A 24,497-nucleotide genomic window follows, 5' to 3' on the forward strand; every position below is an offset into this window, starting at 1 on the left:
CTACTGTACTAGGGTTTGAAAAAAATTTCCAATTGAAACAGAGTTCTGTTATTAAAAGAGTTTGAAAATCCTGGCCTGGGATCATGCTTTCATTTCACAGATATGGAATGGATTCCAGTACAGGAGTGACTTACAAAGTCTCACATCCTCATGAATGGCAGAGTTGAAGCTAAGCCATCATGCTGGCTCTTCTGTGACAGAGTCTTTTTGATGGGCTGGGTAGCATCACTACCCCATCTGATGCCCCCTTTCCTGAGATGCAGCCTTCAATATTCAGCCCTTAGCCCTCAAGGTGGTACCCACGCAACCCCCATTCCTCCCTGACCCAAGCAGGAATGAAGACTGTCTCCGAAAATGTTCTTTTATCAGTGCTATTTTTTAGGATGCCTGATCACAAAATCTTAATGGGTCTTGTCCAGAAAAAGCTCAGCACGCCTACCAATTTCATGTTAGTACTTTGAAGAAGGCTTGATCTCTCTGTAGTGGATTCCAAAGCCCTTGCTTTGAGGGTATCAGACATCTCATGAATATCCCACCACAGATAAAGAGAGGCAGGAAGCATAGTTTTTCTCATCCTGTTTTATAGTTAAGGAAACTGAGACTAGAGGGGTGATGTGAGCTGCTCAAAACAGGACACAGACAATGAAGAGAAGAATCAGGAAAGAACAGGTACACATTAGCATCCTTCCTGGGGATTGCACTGCTGTTAACTGATCAGCTTAACAAGTACCTGATGTTCCTCTTCACAAGAGGTGAACTACAACACAAATCAGCACAATATAAAAAGTGTTTGTTTTTTGGAGGAGGATGTTAAATGGGCCTTCCCCATTTTTGACATGCAGTGGGAGATATTGTGGGTGCTGTGCTGGGGTGCACCACTCAGGCTCCCTTCAGGACCAAGGCAATCAGTCCCCCAGCTTCCTTCACAGCAGCATCCTTCTCTGGGGACTCCTTTGGATGGAGGGAGCTTCCTTGTTCAAGTTTATGTCTCCTCCCTGTGGACAGCCTGCAGCCAGGGCTGGTGGATGCAGGTGTACAGAGACCTGTTTCTGTGGCCTTTGTGTGGGAAAAATCCAGTTTGAGAGCTCTTTGGGAGATCAGCTGAAAGATGATGCAACTGCACAGAAATATGATTCTCCCTTTGCCCAATCCTGTTCTTTCACTTTTTTTCTAAAATTTAATTCACTTTTAAAAATTGTACATATTTATAATGTACAACATGTTGATATGATGTATGTATACATTGTGGAATGACTAAATCAAGCAAATCAACATATGCACACACTTATCTTTCTTTGTAGTGGAAATATTTAAATTCTACTCCACAATTTGCAAATATACAATATGTTGTGGCCAGGCAGTATGGCATAAACCTATAATCCCAGCACTTTGAGAGGCTGAGGCAGAAGGATCACTTGAGCCTAGAAGTTTGAGACCAGCTTGGGCAACACAGTGAGATCCATCTCTACAAAATATGCAGTACAATGTTATTAACTATAATCACCATGTTGTACCAAAGATCTGAACTTATACTTCCCGTCTAACTGAAATTTTGTATCCTTTGACCAACATCTCCCCATTCTTCCCCTCCTTTTTTAGAATCCAAATATAAGTGAGATTATGCAGTATTTGTCTTTCTGTGGCTGGCTTATTTCACTTAGAATACTGACCTGACCTCCAGGTTTACCCATGTTGTTGCAGATGACAGGATTTCCTTCTTTTTTAAGGCCAAATTGTAATCTGTTGTGTATAATACCACATTTTCTTTACCCATTTATCCATTGATGGACACTTAGGTTGATTCTATATCTTGGCTATTGTGAATAATGCTGCAGTGAACACGGAAGTGCAGTATCTTTTCTACAAACTGATTTCATTTCCTTTGATTATATACCCAAACGTGGAATTCCTGGGTCATATGGTAGTTCTATTTTTAATATTTTGAGGGACCTCTGTACTGTGTTTTCATAACATCTGCATTAATTTACATTCCCACCAACCATGTGCCCATATTCTCTTTTTCCCACATCCTCTTCAACATTTGTTATCTCTTGTCTTTTTGATAATAACCATTCTAACAGGTATGAAGTGATACCTCATTGTGGTTCTATTTTGCATTTCCTTGATGATTGGTGATGTTGAATATTTAAAAAGTATACTTGGCCATTTGTATAGAAATATCTTTTCAGGTTCTTGGCCAATTTTTAAATTGGGCTTTTTGTTTTCTTGCTATTGAGTTCTTTGATTTCCTTATGTATTTTGGATATTAACCCCTTAATTGAGTTCCTTATGTATTTTGGATATTAACCCCTTATCAGATGTGTGATTTACAAATATTGCCTCTGTTTTATAGATAGTCTGTTCACTCTGTTGGTTGTTTCTTTTGCTGTGCAGAAGCCTTTTCATTTTATGCAATCCCATTTGACTATTTTTGCTTTTGTTACCTGTGCTTTTGGGTTCATATCCAAAAAAATCTTTGCCTAGACCAAAGTTATGAAGATTTCCCTCTGTGTTTCTCCTTTACTTCTTTACATGAGTCATTCCCCAATAAATATCCTTATTGAAAATCTTTAATTCAGGGTCTATTTCCTGGGAACTCAAACCCCACAGAGGTGTCAATGAGCTAGGCATTGCCCACTCCCAAAAGGGAGTTTTTCTCTACTACCAAATCAAGAGAAGAGGAGCTTCAAACAATCACAAAGAGGACACTGGATGTTGGAGACTGTAGAGGCTGAAACCTAACTTACAATCGGAAAAAACTTACAGGTGGGAGGCTTTCTGGGGTTGTCCCAGATGGCTGTGCAATGAGATAGGAGTGAGAATGAGCTGCAGATGTGGTTCACTGGGAAATGAGACAGACTTTGGATATGCTGAGAGGTTCTTCACCCAAAATGCTGGCCTTGAGGGGTGAGGTGACCCTTTCCTTGTGGATTGCCTATGCCAGGAGCTTAAGGCTTCATTCTACTGGTGAGCTCGAAGAGGCAATATCCATGCCAGCAATCTGCAGATGGGAGATCTCACCTCTTGCATTGAGGGTCTTTGAAGAATCTCCCAAAATGCACCCACAGGACAAAGGAGCCAATAATTGGGTGTTTGCCATGACTAAGGGTATTAAAAAACCCAGAAAAGACCAGAGATAGCACCAGGCATAAAAGACATTTTGACTTTCTTCACTTCTCTCATTGCTCTTCTCTCTTTCCCACCATCAGAAGAACCAGTAGCAACGTGGTCCATGGGAGGAAGAATCAAAAAGCCTGTGAGAACAGTTAAGTAGAAGGCAAAACAAACAAACAAAAACCTCAAACCTTCCAAAGACTTTCCCCCATGGACTTTCTCTCTGGTCTCTAATACAATGGTCTGGGGAGAAAAGTTTTAAATCGGATGAGAGATTTAAGTTTTGGTATTCAAATTGATTGGCCTTTTTTGCCCCTGAACATAAGGATGCTTGCTAATTCCTGAGACTGGTTGAGAAAGTGCTGGCATCTCCCTGGGATTTTATTCAGGGACAGAGATGTATTGTTTGGCTGAGCAAGTATAGAAGAGATCAGATGAAAAGGGAAAAATTTGTGTCTTCTTGCACTGTGCTAAGTCCAGCTCATTCAATAAACAGGTTACACTTAGCTTTCTTTTTTTATTAATTTCCTGCTGAGACCTTACTGAGAGCAGCAGGCAGTGTGTAAATCTTTTGATCTGTAAAGTTTTTAATTTTTTTTTTTTTTTTTGAGACAAAGTCTCACTCTGTTGCCCAGGCTGGAGTTCAGTGGTAAGATCATGGCTCACTATAGCCTCGACCTCTCTGGGCTCAGGTGACCCTCTCACTTCAGCCTCCCAAGTAGCTGGGACTACAAGCATGTGCCATCACACCCAGCTAATTTTTGTATTTTTTTGCATAGAAAAGGACCGCCTTTGTTGCCCAGGCTGGTCTTGAACTCCTGGGCTCAAGTGATATGCCTGCTTCGCCCTCCCAAAGTGCTGGGATTACAGACATGAGCTACCACACCTGGCCTGGAAGTTTTTCTTAGAGCGGTATTTCCCCAAGTGTGTTCCATATTCTGTCTGACGTTAATGAGTATTAATTGAAAAGAGTTCTCTAGGGCCAAATAATCTGGGAACTACTGGGCTAAATAAAGTTCAGTGGTATTCTTATCGCAGGCCTTCTCAGAGCCTTTAAAATAATAACATGCACTGTGATTCTAGGATAGGATTCTCAAGAGAAACTCATTAGATAGCTAAATCATTTATCTGGTGAGTGTCTTTTAGGCCCACTGTTTCTGGAAACACTTAGGAATAGATAAATTTTAGGATCATTCTGTTTCCTATGCTACTAGGTTAGAGCAGTGCTTTCTGGTACAATTGTGTTGTAGTATAATATGTTGAGACATTGCCTTAGTCAGTTTGGCCTGCTGTAACAAAAATACCATAGACTTAAATAAAGACTATTTATGTCTCACAGTGGAGACTGAGAAGTCCAAGATCAAAGTGCTGGAAGATTCTGTGTCTGGTGAGGGCTTGCTTCACGGTTCCTAGATGGCAGTCTTCTCATGGTGGCCGTGTCCTCACAGGGTAGAAACAGACCTCTGGGCCATTCATCCCTTTATAAGGAAACCAGTCCCATTATGTGGGCTCCAGCATAATGACCTAATTATTTCTCAAGGGTCCCACTTCCGTATACTATCGCATTGGGGATTAGATTTCAACATATAGACTTTGGGAGGACATAAATATTAAGTCCACAATAAATATTAACTGAGAGTTTCAGCTTTGTTTATCAGCCTAAGCACTTCATGTAGCAATTTTGAGTCTGCATTTTTTTTTTTTTTTGAGATGAAGTCTTGGACTGTTGCCTAGGCTGGAGTGCAGTGGCGTGATCTTAGCTCACTGCAACCTCTGCCTCCTGGGTTCAAGTGATTCTCCTGCCTCAGCCTCCTGAGAAGCTGGGATTACAAGTGCCTGCCACCATGCCTGGCTAATTTTTTTGTATTTTAGTAGAGACAGAGTTTCACCATGTTGGCCAGGCTGCTCTTGAACTCCTGACCTCAGGAGTTCTGCCTGCCTTGGCCTCCCAAAGTTCTGGGATTACAGCTATGAGCCACGGTGTCCAGCCTGGATCTGCTCTTAACTCACCAGCCTGGGCATGGGGGCTTCCTCTAGGAGGGGCTGCCATCCATGTTCTCAAGGTGTGCACTGCAGAGGATTCATGGAAACATGGGTGGGAAGGGCGCCACTGGAGCTGGGCAATGCATAGCCTATTTCCCTGTGAGGCTGTTCTGTGGAGCTCTTTCTGGAAACTGAGCAAGTCCTGCTTGCTCTTTCTCCCCTGAACATGTTCAGGGATTCTCTGAGCCCTCCACCAACCTCTGTGCCATCTTCTCCTCTTCTGATCCTCTTCCTGGAGGACACTGTCTAGGTTCTAAAGTATAGTCATGTGGCCTTTTAGTACAGACTTATTTGGGGTTGGGGGAGTGGCTTAAGGAATTAAGCAATTTTGTTACAGGGCTCCAAACTTTCTGGATTCAGGCAAGGACAGAGATAAAACTCAAAGAAAGTTGAGCATGGATGAGAACACTCTGTCATAGAGACACAGAGCCTGGAGGAGAAAATATCACATGGCTAAAAAATTCTTTTCAAGTTTCAACTTATTATTTCCTCAATTCCACACATGTAACTTTTGCCCTTGCTGTAGAAATCCTACTGATTTATAATAAGCCTCTGCTCATGGAAGGGAAATGAGAGCGCAGAGCACACGGCTGAGTTATTGTGCTTGTTGATAATATTTGGTGCAGCTTGGGAAATTACTGCGGAAAGCTTGCTGCCCCCTGTGGGCTTTGGGGAACTTCCCAGAAGCCAGAGCTTGCAGCAGGCACCGCCCTCATCCCTCCACTGGTGTCTCACTTCCTCTGAGGTGCTCCAGTGCTTCCAGGCTGAAGAAATTATGGCGTGATTTAGAGGAGTTAAAAAAAATATCCCGCGTGCATCTCAACAGAAGAACAGGGTACCTACAAAGCAAGCAACATCCCTTTGCCTTAGATTTTGCTCCAACACAGAACCACCATCTCCAGAAGCTTAAATGAGCAAGGTCATGACCCTAGAATTCTGTGTTCAGCTAAATTGTTATTGATGTGTGAAGCCATAAAAACAAACAAACAAACAAAAACACTTAGGGAAACGCAATGGTGTAGAAAGTATGCCGCTTTCTTACGCTTCCTGGAAACTATTCTAAGATGTATTTCACCTGACTCATAGATAAATCAAGGATTCAAAAGCCGATGATGATATTGTATGCTGCAAAGAAAATCTCATTATGTTCCAAAGAGTACAAATGGCACAAGCCACATTTTCTGACTGGGATATGATAGAATGAAAAAATTATAAAAACCTGTAATAAATGGAATAAGAAATAATTTTCAGAAATGGCTATGGAAGGAAGATGAAATAAAAATTCAATTATAATATGTTTAGAAAATAAGAAATTTGATACAATGAAAACATTTCATAATTTAATCATCATCATTTCATTTGTGAATGACAAGTTATTATCTAGGGTGACTCTTGTGCCAGAGGAAAGGACAGGATCAGGACAGGAGTCTGCACCCTTCCCTGAGAAAAGGGCCACCTACCAAGAGAAACTTTCATCACCTGAACTGCCCCGCAACAGGGAGCCTTCAGGGAGGGTAGACGAACTCATTTGATAGGAGTTAGCTGAGAAGGAAGAAAAAGAACATTAGGAATGTCTCCCTTGAGAGGAAAGAGACAAACTGGAATCAAAGGCAGCAGCAAGATAGAGCCAAAGAAATGCCAGCGGGCCTTGAGATTCAAAGACTCCATCTCGAAATCCCTACGCTGGGCTAACTCACCTGAATGGTAAGTGACCTTCCAAGAAGCAGACCCACCTGGTGGAGCAGCTGAATTGGCCCTTGGCTGCTGCCTATGCCACCTGCTTAAGAACATTGCCAAAGTCTACCTGAAGTCCCTTTGGAGCACCTCTGACCCATTCCTGAGTCTAAGGGTAGGAAGCCCAGGGGAGTGTATGAAATGCTGCTACAGAGGCCCCAGGTCTCTGCCAGTCCTCTCCTGGCAGGCTGTTGTCTGCAGCTCTGCCTGCTCTAACCAGCACCTCATCCCAAAGCTCACTGGGCAGGGGCCACGTTTCTGCCCTACACCACGTTACCCCTTTACTCACCCTGCACCCACAAAACTGTGCTAATCTGGCAGTGGCTACGATATGCAGGGCTGGCAAAAGCCCCTACAGGGAGGCTTGGGCAGTCTTGCAAGATGAAATACTGAGGCTGATTGATGCTCAGAATGTGGCCATGTCTCCCGAGGGAAGTGCTGCTGCCTGCAGGGTCACATAGAGAGGAGAGCACCCTGGCTTCCTGAGACACACTCACAAAGGCAGAGCTCCTAGTTGCACCAGATGTGCCAGCTGTAGAAGTGCATGGTTTCTGGGCACATGAGGCCAGAATCCCAGCCCCAATCTAACCTGTCGCTGCTGTTGCTGTGGCTGTTGCTGTAGCAGCCTGGGGGACCCTCATGGGTAGGCCTGCTGGAATGTGGACTTTGGGCATGGAAGGGCCCCCCCGCCACGCCAATACCTATTGCATCTTCCTCTGGGCCTGTCTTCTCATTGTTCTGCTCAACTGCAGCCTCACACCCTGACCTTGACTTGTCAAGTGCCAGCCAGAGAGTGAATTTTCTACACCAATCTGTCCTTTAAATTCTTCAGGACCTGCCCACTTTCCCTTTGGATAATGTCCAAATGTCTTAAGGAGACACTACAGGATTCAATACTTCTTTGCCAGGCTTCTTTTGCTCCTTTTTTCTTTCAAACTCCGTTCTCCAGCCTCTCCGAATGACTCAGTGTTTCTCTCTTTAGGCTGTTGCTCTCATACTCTTCTCACTTTCTGATCAGACATCTCTAGCCCTCTTCATCTGCGTGAGTAGCACCATCTCATCCTACAGGTCTCTGCTGAGGCATGGCTCAAGCTGCAAAGCCTTCCCTGGTTTCCGAAACCTGGCTCAGATGCCCCTTCTGAGCTCTGGAAGCATTTTCTACCTCCCCTATCTCAGCAGATACCACATTAAATTATATTTTCTTATTTTCTGGTTACACAATTCCCCCTCGACCATAAATTCTACTTAGGCAAAAGCTTTCTTCTAATTTTTTTTTTGGTTGTTGTTTATTTACTTGTTTAGATCCTGCTGCCTATTCATGTACCTGGCACATAACTGTTGTTCAACAAATACATGCAGAATCACAGGATTAATAGCAGATGCACTGCAGTCCTCCTGGCTCCTGCACTTGCCACAGGAGAAGGCAGTACTTTGGAGGTTGCCCATCTCCTGTGGGCTCCAGAACCCTCAGGTGAGGGAGCTGGCTCCATAGAGAGTTCACACTTACCTGGGTAAGCTTTGTCCCAGAACCTCCAGATGCATGTATGGAGAGGGGAGGGTACGTAAGTGGCAGCAGTGTCCTCTAAGTGAGGCCTGCTTTGCAGAGTTTCTTAGTGTGGCTGCACCAACACATCCAAATTCCTTTGGTGTGTGATTGAAACACACAGCTGGGCCATTCTCAAAATAATAGAGGCTCCCCCAAGGAGTTTGTATTTCTGAACTCTACAAGATGCAGAGGGACCGAATGGAACATTGAAAGATTTGCTTCCTTTTGTTTCTGTTTGTGTCAGAACTCCAAGGTGGTGGGAAATTTGGACTGCGCCAAGGGGAATCCAGGTTGGAGAAATTAATCGCTGCCATGTTTTAAGTTACATATGCCCAGCAAATACTCAAAGAAATGGGTAGCAGAGAATCAGCATTTTATCAATTTCCATTCCCCCACACCCCTAGGACACACAGCTTAATTACATTTCTGTCCTTGCAGGTCTGTGAGAGTTTTGGCAAGTGGAAGGTGGATGGCAGTGATGTGTGTCATTTCCAGGCCTGGCAACCTAAATACCTCCTCTGTGCATTCCACGGTGGCTCATTCTTGCCTTGTTGGCCAGCCAGAAGATGAAGATCCAGCATAGAGCTCCAAAGCCTCCAGGACTCCAAGGCATCTAGGAAATAGAGGAGGAACTAAATGCAGGGTGCTTGGGCCCCTGGAAGACTGCATGGAGCAGAACAACTCTTCCTCATCCCCTCTTTCTGCTGATTCAGTGTGGTCTGTGATGTGAGCATGAAAAAGACCTTTGCTGTATTAAGCCACTGAGGCTGGCGGCTGGGGTGGGTTGGGGGTTATTTGTGAAAGCACTAAGCCTGCTCTAACTCAACAACCTTCTAGCCTGTGTCGTCCCCAGGTTATCGCTCCTGTCCTAGCTTCCTGAATTTCCTATTATATTCCAGGTACTTAGAATACAAGCCTAAGAGCAGAGTCCCTTGTACAGGAGAGTTGCAGATACTGGAAGTTCAAGGACAAAGGAGGCGTCTTGAATGTTTGCTAGCCACATTGTTCCTCTGTGAATATGATGTGCCAAGGCCTGCAGGAATTTTCTCCCCAGAGCATGGCTGCAGTGTGCATCAGCATGGCTGCATGATACCTATTATTTCTACATGGGCTGGCCTCTAAAGAAGAAAAAAGCTCTGCAGTGGCTGGGCCCTCCCATTCCTGCAGAAGCCACATGTCCTTGCACATCTGAGCACTAGAGACTATGAATAGGGGACAACCCTACCCATGTTCTGGAACATTGACTACTGTCTAAGCCACAAAGGAGAGTAACATGTTCTTCTGCATTGTGTTGAAGAATTTCTGCTTGAGAGTCAGAGAGATGTGGGCTTGAAGCCCTACTGTGGTATTTCAGTGACTTTGGGCATTCTTAATATCTCTAAGTACCATTCACACACACACACACACACACACACACACGCAAGCACGCACACACACCTTTATAGATCTCACTCCATATACAGATAGAAATATCTATGTAGACTTCTATATAGAGACAGAAAAATTAAGATACTTGTTGCACAGTCCTCAGTATTGTGCCTAATGCAAAATATGTCCTAGATACATGGTAGCTTTGTCCGTGGTAAGAACTACAATAATAACAAGCACTCACTGAGTGCTCCTGCCATGCTTTACCTGTGTTAACCACTAACCGTGTTAACTCATCTAACCCTTACAACTAGTGTATGAATTAAGTTCTATTATTAGCTCCCTCTTACAGATGGGGAAACAGAAGCAGAGTAGTGTCCATTCTATAGGTCATACAGCTATATACAGCTAGAGTGTCCGAGCAGACACTCCAGCTCACACAATCAAGAGTCCCTGCTCTTGACTGTTAGGTCAAGAAAATGATGAGGAGAAGAAGGATGATAATGTTGATGATGCCATCCTCTGGCTTCCTCAGCTTTTCTGTGGAGCCCTTTGCCCACAGGAAAATCTAACTGTGCTATGTCCTTTCCTTTCTCCCTGGCCTCCATGGCTCCTACTGTGGGCAGCTGAAGGGTCTTCAGATGCAAGGGAGGGGGCTCTTTTGGCTCAACCCAAAGTGTCTGGCACTGGTATCCCTGCACGTTCCAGCAGTGGCACCAAGGACCCGGCGTGGGCAGAAGAACGCAGGCTGGAGCTGCCCTGTAGCGGCCACTGCTTCTCCTGCCCTCACCACCCACTTCTCCTATTAGGAAATGCCTGAGGAGGTGCCACTCCTGCGGGGCTGTTTTGAAGGGGCTGGAAGTCTTTTCTGTCACCACCTTTACCTACCTGTCATCTGTGAACGTGACTGGAGATGCCAAGGCTTTCCTCGACTTCTGCCACTGCCCATGGTTCATGGCCCTCTCACCCTGCTCCTCTCGTAAGCAGTGCCAGCAACTTGACATTCTGAGTGAAGCCTTGCTAGGGCCCATCCAGTACTTCTAATGGTGCTGTCAACTGGAGTCTTGTCAGTCCTTGCCCTCAGTGAAGGCCACTTTGCATGTGGACCCTGACGCTGGACACTTGATGGTCAGCTCCAGTAGGCTTTGGCTTGTCAACCCATCCCAGGAGGCCGAGGGTGTCCATCTGGGATTGTGGTATTGTCTCTGTCTCAGCATCACCAGCACATGCTGTGGAGACAGCTGCCTCCTGGGGGATTAGCCATCACCCTTCCTTAGTGCCATGGTCTGTCCAGCTGGGAGGCTGTTGCTGGAGCAGCATATGCCAGGGGCCCCAGGTAGCCATAACCACCTCTAGGAACTGAGTTGAGTCCCCTCAACATCTATAAGTTAAAACCCTAACCCCTTGGCTGGGCGCGGTGGCTCACGCCTGTAATCCCAGCACTTTGGGAGACAGAGGTGGTGGATCACCTGAGATCAGGAGTTTGAGACCAACCTGGCCAACATGGGGAAACCCCGTCTGTACTAAATATACAAAAAATTATCTGGGTGTGGTGGCACACGCCTGTAATCCCAGCTAGTTGGGAGATTGAGGCAGGAGAATCTCTTGAACCTAGGAGGCAGAGGTTGCAGTGAGCTGAGATCATGCCATTGCACTCCAGTCTGGGCAACAAGAACAAAACTCTATCTCAGAAAAACACACACAAAAAAGCAAAAAAACAAAAAACAAAAACAAAAAAAGCAAAACAAACAAAGAAAAAACCCTAACCCCCAATGTGACTGTATTTGGAGATAGGGCTTTTATGGAAGTAATTAAAGTTAAATGAGGTTGTAGGATAGCGGCCTAATCCAATAGGATTAGTGGCCTTATTAGAAGAAGAGATACCAGACTTCTGTCTCTCTGTCTGTGTGTGTGTCTCTCTCTCTCTCCCCATGCACATGTATGGAAGAAAGGCCATGTGAGCACAGTGAGAAGGTGGCCGTCTGTAAGCCAGGAAGAGAGCTCTCATCAGAACCTGACCATGCTGACAATCTGATCTTGACCTTGCAGCCTCCAGAACTGTGAGAAATAAATGTTTGTGGTTTAAGCCATCTACTCCAAGGTATTTTGTTATGACAGTCCAGGTTGACTAAGACAGCCACCTTCATCTGCACCAGAAATTTAGTGTTTTTTCACATGTGGGCCTTATGGTAAGAGCTTCACTATTCTGACCTTATTTATTTCCAACCCTTGGTCCCAGGCTTATCTGCTGATACCAAGAGCTTCTCCACTGTGCCTGTCACTGTGCCATGAACCACGCTTTCTGCTGCATACGCCTTTGTGCTCACACTGAAAGTGAGCCACTGAAACTTCTACTGAGCTAGCTAGCCCTCATCTCCACTCCTATGACCAATGGCAGAAGCATAAATTCCACACTGTCAGTGGCATTTGAGACTCTTCTGAATGCATTTTCATGTATTATTGAGCATTGGCTATTTGTGCAGGCATTGTCGTTGGTCCCAGTGAGGCAGCCATGAATGAGAGGAATGAGGTCCCCAACGTCATAGAATCTATGTCCTAGTGAAAGAGACACACAGGCACAGGCACACAAACATGTGAACAGGATAACCTGGATAGTGTTAAGTGCTAAGAAGAAAAAGAATTCAGGTTGTCAGATAAGCTATCCCTAAAGAGGTGACATTTGAGTTATCATATGAATAAAAAGAAGGTGCCAGCTGAGCCAGAGTCTGGAGAAAATGGTCTGAGGGAGGTAATAGCAACTGCAAATCCTTGAAGGCGGGAATGAGCTGGAGAAGCTTGGGGCTGACCTCAGCCACGGTGTCAGCAGGGATCCTGCCTTGGCTGTGCTCCTGCAGGACCTGGGATTGAAGACTTGATCTGCTAGCTCCAGCTGCTGCCATCCTTCCAAATGGATGCTGAGTAATGACAGCTTCCCCCAACCTAGGCTCTGTGGAGGCTAAGAGTCCAAGTGCAAGGATGGGAACCCCACAGCAGTCATAGGCATTGGGCTCAAATACATGGCCTCAGGCAGACCCTGTGTTCTTTCTAGGGCTCTGAAAGATATCTGCTCAAAGAGATGATGAGATAAGGATAACTTCAAAGAAATGGAAGAACTAACTAGTCTCATCTCTGAGGAGATAATTAATGAGTTGGGCTATCACTTCTTGTCTTTGATATTGATCAATATCAATATCTGGAGCACGCAGAGCCAAAGATGAGAGTTGAGACCATGCCTCTAAGGAATTTCCATGAATATCTGAGTTTTTCAAAGCATGAAGTGGGCAGATTGCCAGTCTCTGTCTCCTGGCTTCAGCCAGCTTCATATACTGTGTTCAGAGGGCTCCCTGTGAGGGGGTCTCTGAGCCAAGGAGAGCCCCATCTTACATTGCATTATATTTCAGAAGACATTATAGAAGGTTATGGGAAAGCTGAAGATACTTGCTCTCCCCACTTTGATATCTGTTTCACCAGAATGACATGGGCCACAGGGGACCTGTAGGAGCTTTGCCCCGCCTCCCCCACAGCTAATCTCTAGCAGGACAGATTTTTTCCTGCCTGGCTCCCTGCTTCCTCACTTAAGGTCCATCTCCCTAGAAGAAAAGCATTGCAGTCCTGAGCCCAGCAAGATCTGAGCATCACCATCTTCCTTTGGTTTTGTATGAACCGAACACCGTTGAGGGGTCTTAGAGAGGCAGGTTTGAATTTCATCTCTGTAATTAACTGTGTGACTTTGAGCATGTCACTACACTTCTCAGAACCTCAGTTTTTTTTTTTTTCCTGTCAATTAGGTTGCTATGAGTATTCCAAGAAATTGAGTGTGTAAGCCACCTAGTGCTGAACCTCACACAGAGCAGAGTAGATGTCCAGGTCTTCTCAACACTCTGCTTGCACTGCTAGGACAGGCCACTGCCATGACACCTGGCCCTCCCTGCTAACTGCTGAGAACACCTTCAGTTTCCCTCAAAAGAACCATCAGCCTAATCAGAATGTGGATTACCTACATCCCGTGGATCTGATGATGGGCCACCATCATCTAGCTGTTTCCTATCAGCTATCAGTCTAGCTGTTTCCTAGAGGGCACCAGACTCACCTCTCCCTCCTCGCTGCTCGGTATTTGCTGCTTGCTGTCTGGGGAGAATTCTGCTGCCAAATCAGGTGGCTTCCCTGACAGCTCAGTCCTGTGACTTGGGGTCAGAAACCTCTGGATCCTACCCTTCAATGCAAGGTGAAGTTGGGGCTGAAAGTTAATGGGATCATGGCCCAGCATGCCTCTTCTGAGGCCCATGGCTATCACTAGCGCATGGGGCTGCCTAAATATCGGGGGAGCTGGCTTTCCCCCATCGTCTGAGGAGATCAGAGTGAGCCTGTCGCCTATGGTGACATTCAGGGCTGGCAATTACCCAACACAGTGCCCATCCACCCCCCAACTTTAATACAGAAATCCGGTGTGTTGTGAAAGGGCTTGAAAAGTCTTTAATTTTCTCAGCCATCTAAGGCTCCGTGCTGATTGAAGTGTCCCTGGTACAAAAGCAGTGTCCATCATGTGCTTTGCTGAATACAACACTTAGCCCAGCTGTGCAATCTTCCCCGACAGCTTCACAATGGGGCTCAATCAAGCCTCAGAAGTTCTCCTCCCACCCCCTCAGACCGCCTCCCCCTCCCCTCTCTCTAGGAGAAAGAACAAGTGCATTGTTGGGTGTTTCTCTGATGCTTATCACTGGACCACAGGAGGTATCCGCAGATGCCTGTGACCCTTGAGGCACTGCTCCTTAACCTTGCAACCCAGTTTTCTTGGCAGAAGGGTTAATAGACCGTCACATTCTCCACTCGGTTCCCCCTTCTAGCAACTGAAGCAGCAAAGCTGTTCCTTTGGCAGATTTGGAAATTTCTGCTTAAACTGCCAACCTGTGAGAGGTTGAGGTCTATTAAATCTTTCCGCTAGTCCCAGAGCTGAGTAAGCTGGGACTGAGCTCCACAGGTATTAACTGGCAATCTGAACTTAAATGCCCCACTTAGATAAACAGCTCCATAGAGGCAGGCTTGCTTTGCAGGCTGACACAAGTAAATCAAGGAAGCACTGAGCTGGCATATGTTTTGGACCTCCCTCAGTGGTGTTTAGGGAGTCACCAAAGGAAGTGCTTAAAAGAAAAGAGGTTTCACAATGGATCCAGGTGGGCAAATTTGGTTGTTGGGATGTTTCACTTTCTGCAAGAGTTGTCACAACTTTGGTGGCTTTGCTGCAAGGCAGGTCACTGTGCAGCTAGAGGAAGCTGGTATGGGGACTTGGAGGACTAACTGAACTTCAGAGCAGTTATCTGAAGTGGGGTAGCCAGTTGTCCACTCTAGAGACATGCAAAGGGGCGGGAGGACTCTGGCCCCACCCTGCGAAAGCATCCAGGTCAGGGGGTGTGTCTGGTACATACAAGATGCCAGCCAGGAGTTGAAATGGGGCGGGGTCCAGCTCACACAGGTGAAGGGGGTGCTAACTTTTCAGTGGGATGTAGAAGTCCAAGACATGAGGGTAGTTGTCCCAAGCTGGGTTTCTGGACACACTATCAGATGGACTGAATCTTCAAGGTGTGGAGCAGCTCTGGGACGTGAGGGCTAACAGAACCCAGAGCCCCCAAGGCTGGTGAAGTCCAGCTTCCTGATAACTGGGTGTCTTGAAGAGCATTCACCAGGAGGCTTTGTGAGGCTGATGCTGCAGGCCAAAGAGAGTCTGGGTAGGTTGAGTCTGGCAAAAGAGAAAGCTGTCTTTGTTGTATGGAAAAAATATATAATGTCCAGTTGGTACTTCCTTGGAGAATAATCTCATACCTTCATGATTAATGTGATGATAGCAGTTTACATGTGTTACTAGCATCCAGAAATTGGTTTGCAGTATAGATAATTAGTCCTTAGAGGCTAATATTGTTTCTTACCATTCACTTTCCTTTTTACATTTTGGCTGTGTCCTGGGGTCATGCCTAACTCTACTGCCTGCAGTGTCTTGGTATTAAATGTGCCTCTTTCTCCTCTATTTTGTCTTTTATTTTTACTCTGTGTTCTGGTTATTACTGAAGCATAACAGACTACCTCAAAACTCAATGACTTAAAATGGCAACCATTTACATATGTGTAGTATACTATAAGAAACATATTGTGACTATAAGAATAATGACAGCCATAAGGCCCTTGCAAATGTCTTGTAGGGCCTACCCTATGTGTCACTTAGCAGTGTCATGCAGCCTGGACTGGAGATTTCCAGGAGGCAAGACCACCTCAGCACAGATCCAACTATCATGAACCTTAAAACAAAGCTTCCCCTTACAAGAACAGCTAGATTCCCTTTATGAAAGAAATACCTGGTAACTGACTTGGATTGAACACAGGAATAAGAAATGGGGAAGAATCTCCCAAACTCTGAAATTGGTTTCTATACAGAGAATCTCTCAGTCTGGAGGTCCTCGGACCCCTGAATGTATCTGGCCTGTGCCACTGGCCTGTTCCTGTTGTTCATGCTGTGAGGGCACTGCCAGCATAAACTGTGTGAACATCAGACACTGCTTAAGACTCATCTTTGTTGTGAATGAGACCCAAGGGGAAAAGTCACACTGAGAAAGCTGGTTAACTGGGACCGCCTGAGGCCTCCAAACAAGTGCGACAAATGGGAATTTAGAGAGGATGCAGCCTGCATGGGTTTTCTTTGCTCTATGATATCTAAGGCCTCAGCTGGAAAGACTTGAATAGCTGGTGGGGGGTGGTTATAATGGCTGGGGGCTGGAATTCTCTGGAAACCTCTCCATATCTGACACCTGGGCAGAAATGGCTGGAGGCTGGGCTCAGCTGGGGCTCTCGTCTACTGTGCCCATGTGAGGCCCATCCAGTGTGGCATCTCAGGACACCAGGAATAAGTGCTTGAGCACAGCCACTACGGCCTAGCCTTGGAAGTCACCCTGCACCCCTGCTGCCATAATCTGTTGGTTGAAGTGGTCACAGACATGCAACTTCAAGGGAATTGAACATAGGAAGGAGTATCCCAGAATTTGTAGTCATAATTCAAAACAACAGTGCCCCTGGAGTTTGCTTGATTGTTGTTCCTTCTAATGCTTCACCTGCTTTCTTTCCTCCCATCCTGCTGAAGCAGACTGCTTCCCTACTTGGGAGGAACATTGGATCTTGTCTGTCTGGGCCTCAATGCTTATTTTTAGTTTGTTCTGGCTGCATGGTTGCAAGGATGGTGTTATTCTTTATCTACCCCTCAGGAAAACCTGTCATTGGGCTGGGCTTGTAGCAATGACACCAGAAAAATCATGCCCAAGGAACCATTATTCATGGTGTTTCTAAGGTGCTTCTGGTTCTGTCTCTTCTCCCAGTGGTTTTTATCAAAGGTCATTCTTTTATAGGAAATAGATACTACAGAATAAATCATTAAGTCTTAAGTGTCTCAACTTTCCCTGCACTCCAATAGCTCTTCTCCATGCAAACCCATACAACTGAGATTTTTTTCCATTATCGTAACATTTTTTTCTGATTGAAAGTATGCTGGTCTAAGCTCCTAGACTAGATTTAGAATTACTACAGATAGGAAAACATGTGTTGCAGTTTGTTTATACCCGTCCCACCAACCTCAGTGTCAGTAAAGCAGTCTGCCTCAACATTTATATATATACTAGAGATGAAGTCTCGCTCTGTCACCCAGGCTGGTGTACGGTTGTACCATCCTAGCTGACTGTAGCCTTGATCTCGTGAGCTCAAGCGCTCCTCCTGCCTCAGTACCCCCAGAGTAGCTAGGATTACAGGCTAGCTATTCTGCCTGCACTCGGTAGAGTAGAGTACCCCCAGGGTATGGCAGGTAAGCCTGAACATGACCTTTCCAAATTAATTAATATCTATTATCTTGAATATGACCTTTCCAATTAATTCATATCTATTATTAACAAAAACTGAGCTGGGTGCAGTGGCTCACACCTGTAATCCCAGCACTTTGGGAGGCTGAGGTAGGCAGATCACAAGGTCAGGAGATCGAGAACATCCTGGCTAACACAGTAAAACCCCTTCTCTACTAAAAATACAAAAAAATTAGCCAGGCATGGTGGCGGGAGGCTGAGGCAGGAGGGAGGCTGAGGCAGGAGAATGGTGTGAACCTGGGAGGCAGAGCTTGCAGTGAGCCAATATCGCGCCACTGCACTCCAGCCTGGGTGACAGAGTGAGACTCCGTCTCAAACAAACAAATAAAACAAAAAAACCAAAAACTGAAGTTTTTGTTGTGTTTGTATGTTTGATTGGTCTGACAAAGTAAGTACACAGTATAGGTGGAAATGGGTGACTGAGAAGGAGGCCATGAGTCTCTTTTCAAAAAGGAAGGTCACATGTGAAAGCAATGCAGATTGATGATTTGTGGCATTATTTATGGGACACCTCCATGGTTTTTGTCTGCTGTAGGAGGAAAGTAAAGAGCACTGGACTTGGTATCAGAAGACGAGGGTGGAATCTCAATTCTGCCACTAATTAGCACCATGACCTTGGTAAGTTATATCCTTATTCTGAAATCCAGCCTCCTTAGCTATAAAACGATAGTAACAGAACCTATTATTTAGAATTGGGATTAAATAGTGCCAGTTTTTTATGGTAAGAATTAAATAAAAGAATTTATGTGAAAGTGTTTGTTTAATGCAGTTATAAAGTCTTGTGATTTCATTAGTGGACTAAGTCAGGGTTTGTTAACTCAAGGAGCCAGACTGGTGATTTAAATGGCTCAAGAAGCTGGACCTAAAGAGAAGGAGAGTGGTGCAGGTGCCGGGTCAGAGGAGGGTTGCTCCTACTCACCTGCTGCTGGGTGTTGCCAAGTTCAGGCCCAGGTGACAAGATCTGATTTTCTCAGAGAATCCAGAAATGTAGACTTTTATGAGGACCCTTCTGATTTTAAAGATTTGTTATTGATTCACAAATGAATACATACACACACCTAAAGAAAACAAACAAAATGCTCTGTAACTGTTCTTTGTCCTACACACTGCTAATTTAAGATTTGGTTCAAAAGTGTTGCTGAGGGCATAAAGATGGCATAAAATCATTTCTCTTGCTCCTCTCTGCTAAGTACAACCACAACCCTGGAAACAGTGCAAGAAGTAACCAAAAGAGAACTCTGAATAGAGGAAGGTGGGCTAGTTGGGGGCCCCAGGACAGGAGGAACAACATAGTGGTGGGCATCTTGACACTCCCCACCCAATGAGAGAACGAGACATGGGCCAGGTGTCTCTCAACCCCTAACCTAACAACAGAAGGTGAGTCAGTTAGGGTCTTTCACAAAATATCCTTAAGAATGGCTAGAGGAATTTATTCAAAAAGAAAGAAAATTATAAAGGAAAGAATTTTGGAGCATTAAGAAGGAAGAAAGAACAATAGAAAGAACAGATACTGTATGTGGATAAATCAAATAGACTGTCCTCACAAGTTTCATAAGTCATATGCAAGATTGAAATAAAAATTACAATCCTAATGCTCAAGACAATGATATTTAAAAGTGGGGTAGATTTAGAAGTGACCTAAATAGAAGTAAGGTTTCCATACTTCAATTCAAGTGGCAAAACACTGATACCAGTAGACTGTGATAAGTCATAAGTGTATATTGTAACACACAGAGCAACCACAACAAAACTACACACACCAATATACATGAAACACAATAAATGAGTCAAGAATGACTTATAAAAAGTGTTCAAGGAACTCACAGAAAGGCAAGAACTGAAAAAGAAAAATCAGAGGGCAAATAAGTATGTGAAATAAGTTCAGCATCATTAAACATCACAGAAATTTAAATGGAAACCGAAATGCACACCTATAGATGCCTAAAATAAGAAATAGTGACAATGCCAAATGCTGATGAGGAAGAAGAGATGCTTGATCACTCATACATTGCTGGTGGGAATGTAAAATGTTACATCCCTCTGAAAACAGTTCCACAGTTTTTTATAGAACTCAACATGCAATTACCACATGACCCAACAATTGCACTTTGGGGCATTTATCTCAGAAAAATGAAAATTTATCTTGTACAAAAGCCTGTACATAAATATTTGTATGACTTTATTTTTAATAGCCCCAAATGCAAAACAATCAAGGTATTGCTCTATAGGTGAATGGTTAAACAAACTGTGGTATGTTCATACCATAGAATACTTCTTAACAACAAAAAGGAGGATATTATTGATGCATACACCAACTTGGATGAAACTCTAGGGAATTTTCCTAAGTGAAAAAGTGCCAATCCTTAAAGGTTGCAGGGGCAGTTGTGAGAGAGGAGAAAAAGGCAACACAAGGAATACTTGCGGTGACAGAACTATTCGATTTGTTGACTATGCTGGTAGATACATGAGCTTACACATGTGATAATATTTTGTAGAAATACATGCACACAGACACACACACACACAAGTAAAGCTGGGAAAATCTAAGTAAGATCGGTAGATTATATTAAAATGAATATTCTGGTTGTGATATTGTACTATAGTTTTGTAAGATGTTACCACTTGGGTAAACTGAGTAAAGAGGGGATCTCTATTATTTCTTTTTTATTTTATTTTATTATTATTATACTTTAAGTTTTAGGGTACATGTGTACAGTGTGCAGGTTTGTTACATATGTATACATGTGCCATGTTGGTGTACTGCACCCATTAACTCGTCATTTAGCATTAGGTATATCTCCTAATGCTATCCCTCCCCACTCCCCCCACCCCACAACAGCCCCTGGAGTGTGATGTTCCCCTTCCTGTGTCCATGTGTTCTCATTGTTCAATTCCCATCTATGAGTGAGAACATGCGGTGTTTGGTTTTTTGTCCTTGTGATAGTTTGCTGAGAATGATGATTTCCAGTTTCATCCATGTCCCTACAAAGGACAAGAACTCATCATTTTTTATGGCTGCATAGTATTCCATGGTGTATATGTGCCACATTTTCTTAATACAGTCTATTGTTGTTGAACATTTGGGTTGGTTCCAAGTCTTTGCTATTGTGAATAGTGCCACAATAAACATACGTGTGCATGTGTCTTTAGAGCAGCATGATTTATAGTCCTTTGAGTATATACCCAGTAATGGGATGGCTGGGTCAAATGGTATTTCTAGTTCTGGATCCTGAGGAATTGCCACACTGACTTCCACAATGGTTGAACGAGTTTACAGTCCCACCAACAGTGTAAAAGTGTTCCTATTTCTCCACATCCTCTCCAGCACCTGTTGTTTCCTGACTTTTTAATGATTGCCATTCTAACTGGTGTGAGATGGTATCTCATTGTGGTTTTGATTTGCATTTCTCTGATGACGAGTGATGATGAGCACTTTTTCATGTGTTTTTTGGCTGCATAAATGTCTTCTTTTGAGAATATCCTTTGCCCACTTTTTGATGGGGTTGTTTGTTTTTTTCTTGTAAATTTGTTTGAGTTCATTGTAGATTCTGGATATTAGCCCTTTGTCAGATGAGTAGGTTGTGAAAATTTTCTCCTATTTTGTAGGTTGCCTGTTCACTCTGATGGTAGTTTCTTTTGCTGTGCAGAAGCTCTTGAGTTTAATTAGATCCCATTTGTCAATTGTGGCTTTTGTTGCCATTGCTTTTGGTGTTTTAGACATGAAGTCCTTGCCCATGCCTATGTCCTGAATGGTATTGCCTAGGTTTTCTTCTAGGGTTTTTATGGTTTTACGTCTAACATGTAAGTCTTTAATCCATCTTGAATTAATTTTTGTATAAGGTGTAAGGACGGGATCCAGTTTCAGCTTTCTACATATGGCTAGCCAGTTTTCCCAGCACCATTTATTAAATAGGGAATCCTTTCCCCATTGCTTGTTTTTGTTCAAAGATCAGATAGTTGTAGATATGCGGCATTATTTCTGAGGGCTCTGTTCTGTTCCATTGATCTGTATCTCTGTTTTGGTACTAGTACCATGCTGTTTTGGTTACTGTAGCCTTGTAGTATAGTTTAAAGTTAGGTAGTGTGATGCCTCCAGCTTTGTTCTTTTGGCTTAGGATTGACTTGGCAATGCAGGCTCTTTTTTGGTGCCATATGAACTTTAAAGTAGTTTTTTCCAATTCTGTGAAGAAAGTCATTGGTAGCTTGATGGGGATGGCATTGAATCTATAAATTACCTTGGGCAGTATGGCCATTTTCATGATATTGATTCTTCCAATCCATGAGCATGGAATGTTCTTCCATTTGTTTGTATCCTCTTTTATTTCATTGAGCAGTGGTTTGTAGTTCTCCTTGAAGAGGTCCTTCACGTCCCTTGTAAGTTGGATTCCTAGGTATTTTATTCTCTTTGAAGCAATTGTGAGTGGGAGTTCACTCATGATTTGGCTCTCTGTTTGTCTGTTATTGGTGTATAAGAATGCTTGTGATTTTTGTACATTGATTTTGTATCCTGAGACTTTGCTGAAGTTGCTTATCAGCTTAAGGAGATTTGGGGCTGAGACAATGGGATTTTCTAGATATACAATCATGTCATCTGCAAACAGGGACAATTTGACTTCCTCTTCTCCTAATTGAATACCCTTTATTTCCTTCTCCTGCCTAATTGCCCTGGCCAGAACTTCCAACACTATGTTGAATAGGAGTGGTGAGAGAGGGCATCCCTGTCTTGTGCCCATTTTCAAAGGGAATGCTTCCAGTTTTTGTCCATTCAGTATGATATTGGCTGTGGGTTTGTCATAGATAGCTCTTATTATTTTGAGATATGTCCCATCAATACCTAATTTATTGAGAGTTTTTAGCATGAAGCATTGTTGAATTTTGTCAAAGGCCTTTTCTGCATCTATTGAGATAATCATGTGGTTTTTGTCTTTGGTTCTGTTTATATGCTGGATTACATTTATTGATTTGTGTACGTTGAACCAGCCTTGCATCCCAGGGATGAAGCCCACTTGATCATGGTGGATAAGCTTTTTGACGTGCTGCTGGATTCGGTTTGCCAGTATTTTATTGAGGATTTTTGCATCAATGTTCATCAAGGATATTGGTCTAAAATTCTCTTTTTTGGTTGTGTCTCTGCCAGGCTTTGGTATCAGGATGATGCTGGCCTCATAAAATGAGTTAGGGAGGATTCCCTCTTTTTCTATTGATTGGAATAGTTTCAGAAGGAATGGTACCAGCTCCTCCTTGTACCTCTGGTAGAATTTGGTTGTGAATCCATCTGGTCCTGGACTCTTTTTGGTTGGTAAGCTATTGATTATTGCCACAATTTCAGCTCCTGTTATTGGTCTATTCAGAGTTTCAACTTCTTCCTGGTTTAGTCTTGGGGGGGGTGTATGTGTCGAGGAATTTATCCATTTCTTCTAGATTTTCTAGTTTATTTGCATAGAGGTGTTTGTAGTATTCTCTGATGGTAGTTTGTATTTCTGTGGGATTGGTGGTGATATCCCCTTTATCATTTTTTATTGCGCCTATATGATTCTTCTCTCTTTTCTTCTTTATTAGTCTTGCTAGTGGTCTATCAATTTTGTCGATCTTTTCAAAAAACCAGCTCCTGGATTCATTAATTTTTTGAAGGGTTTTTTGTGTCTCTATTTCCTTCAGTTCTACTCTGATTTTAGTTATTTCTTGCCTTCTGCTAGCTTTTGAATGTGTTTGCTCTTGCTTTTCTAGTTCTTTCAATTGTGATGTTAGGATGTCAGTTTTGGATCTTTCCTGCTTTCTCTTGTGGGCATTTAATGCTATAAATTTCTCTCTACACACTGCTTTGAATGTGTCCCAGAGATTCTGGTATGTTGTGTCTTTGTTCTCGTTGGTTTCAAAGAACATCTTTATTTCTGCCTTCATTTCGTTATGTACCCAGTAGTCATTGAGGAGCAGGTTGTTCAGTTTCCATGTAGTTGAGTGGTTTTGAGTGAGTTTCTTAATCCTGAGTTCTAGTTTGATTGCACTCTATTATTTCTTATAAGTGCATATGAATCTACAATTATCTCAAAATGAAAAGCTTGACTTAAAAAAATAAGTGGTGCTGAGTTAAAAGATGCAGAGCTGGTCTCATTCATTTTCCAACATTTCTGTGAATATATCCAGGCCTAGAATCAATCTCTATATCTAAAAGCAATAAAATTAGAATAAGTTAAAAATTGCCTTTGAAATGAGCCTCAATTATGACCTGTGATAAGGCTCAGGTTTTGCAATAATGTAAATTTTTTTTTTCTGTGCTGCTGGGAGATTGGAAAGTTTTTTCTCTTTTGATTTCTCACAAGTCAATTCAGTTATTCCTCTTTTGGACCTTGTGAGCTAGGACTCTATTTCTGAAAAACAAATTGTGCATTATCTGTCATCTCAAGATACCTTGGTTTGGACAAATTACAGGAGTGAATCTCTTTTCCATTTGAATGCTAGAAAATACTCAATGGGGAAGGAGGAGGCACAGAGAAACTATTTCCTACCAAATTTTCATTAAAGAAATGGCTTTTCCATCTTCTGTCCCTATTGAAGGCAAATAGCAGAATATCGGTTTGGAAACCTCTGTGGCTCAGTAGAACCAAGAATTGAAAGCAATACATGGATTCATGTAAGGGAACGGATTGAGGCAGACCCAATAATTTGTGGCACATAGGTGTTTTATTTCACCTACACTTTGTAGCAAATGCTAGTCTATTAGATTTCATACTTAAAAAAATTGTGCACACATTGCTCCATCTCTTTACAGGCTGTATGACTTCATCCTTAAAAAAAACCTTTCT

The 24,497-nt window shown here is 43.4% G+C and overlaps 1 long non-coding RNA gene across 1 annotated transcript in view; it reads left to right on the plus strand.

Moving 5' to 3' along the window:
* Positions 1-24,497, plus strand: part of LOC129006510 (uncharacterized) — a 122,619-nt gene that overhangs the window by 86,335 nt on the left and 11,787 nt on the right. Inside the window, exons 3-5 of the long non-coding RNA XR_008492015.1 lie at positions 8,194-8,402; positions 8,876-9,163; positions 18,230-18,312. This is a non-coding gene — a long non-coding RNA (uncharacterized LOC129006510). The remainder of the gene's footprint in view (positions 1-8,193; positions 8,403-8,875; positions 9,164-18,229; positions 18,313-24,497) is intronic.

This window comes from Pongo pygmaeus, chromosome 8 (assembly GCF_028885625.2).
Source record: "Pongo pygmaeus isolate AG05252 chromosome 8, NHGRI_mPonPyg2-v2.0_pri, whole genome shotgun sequence".
NCBI lineage: Eukaryota > Metazoa > Chordata > Mammalia > Primates > Hominidae > Pongo > Pongo pygmaeus.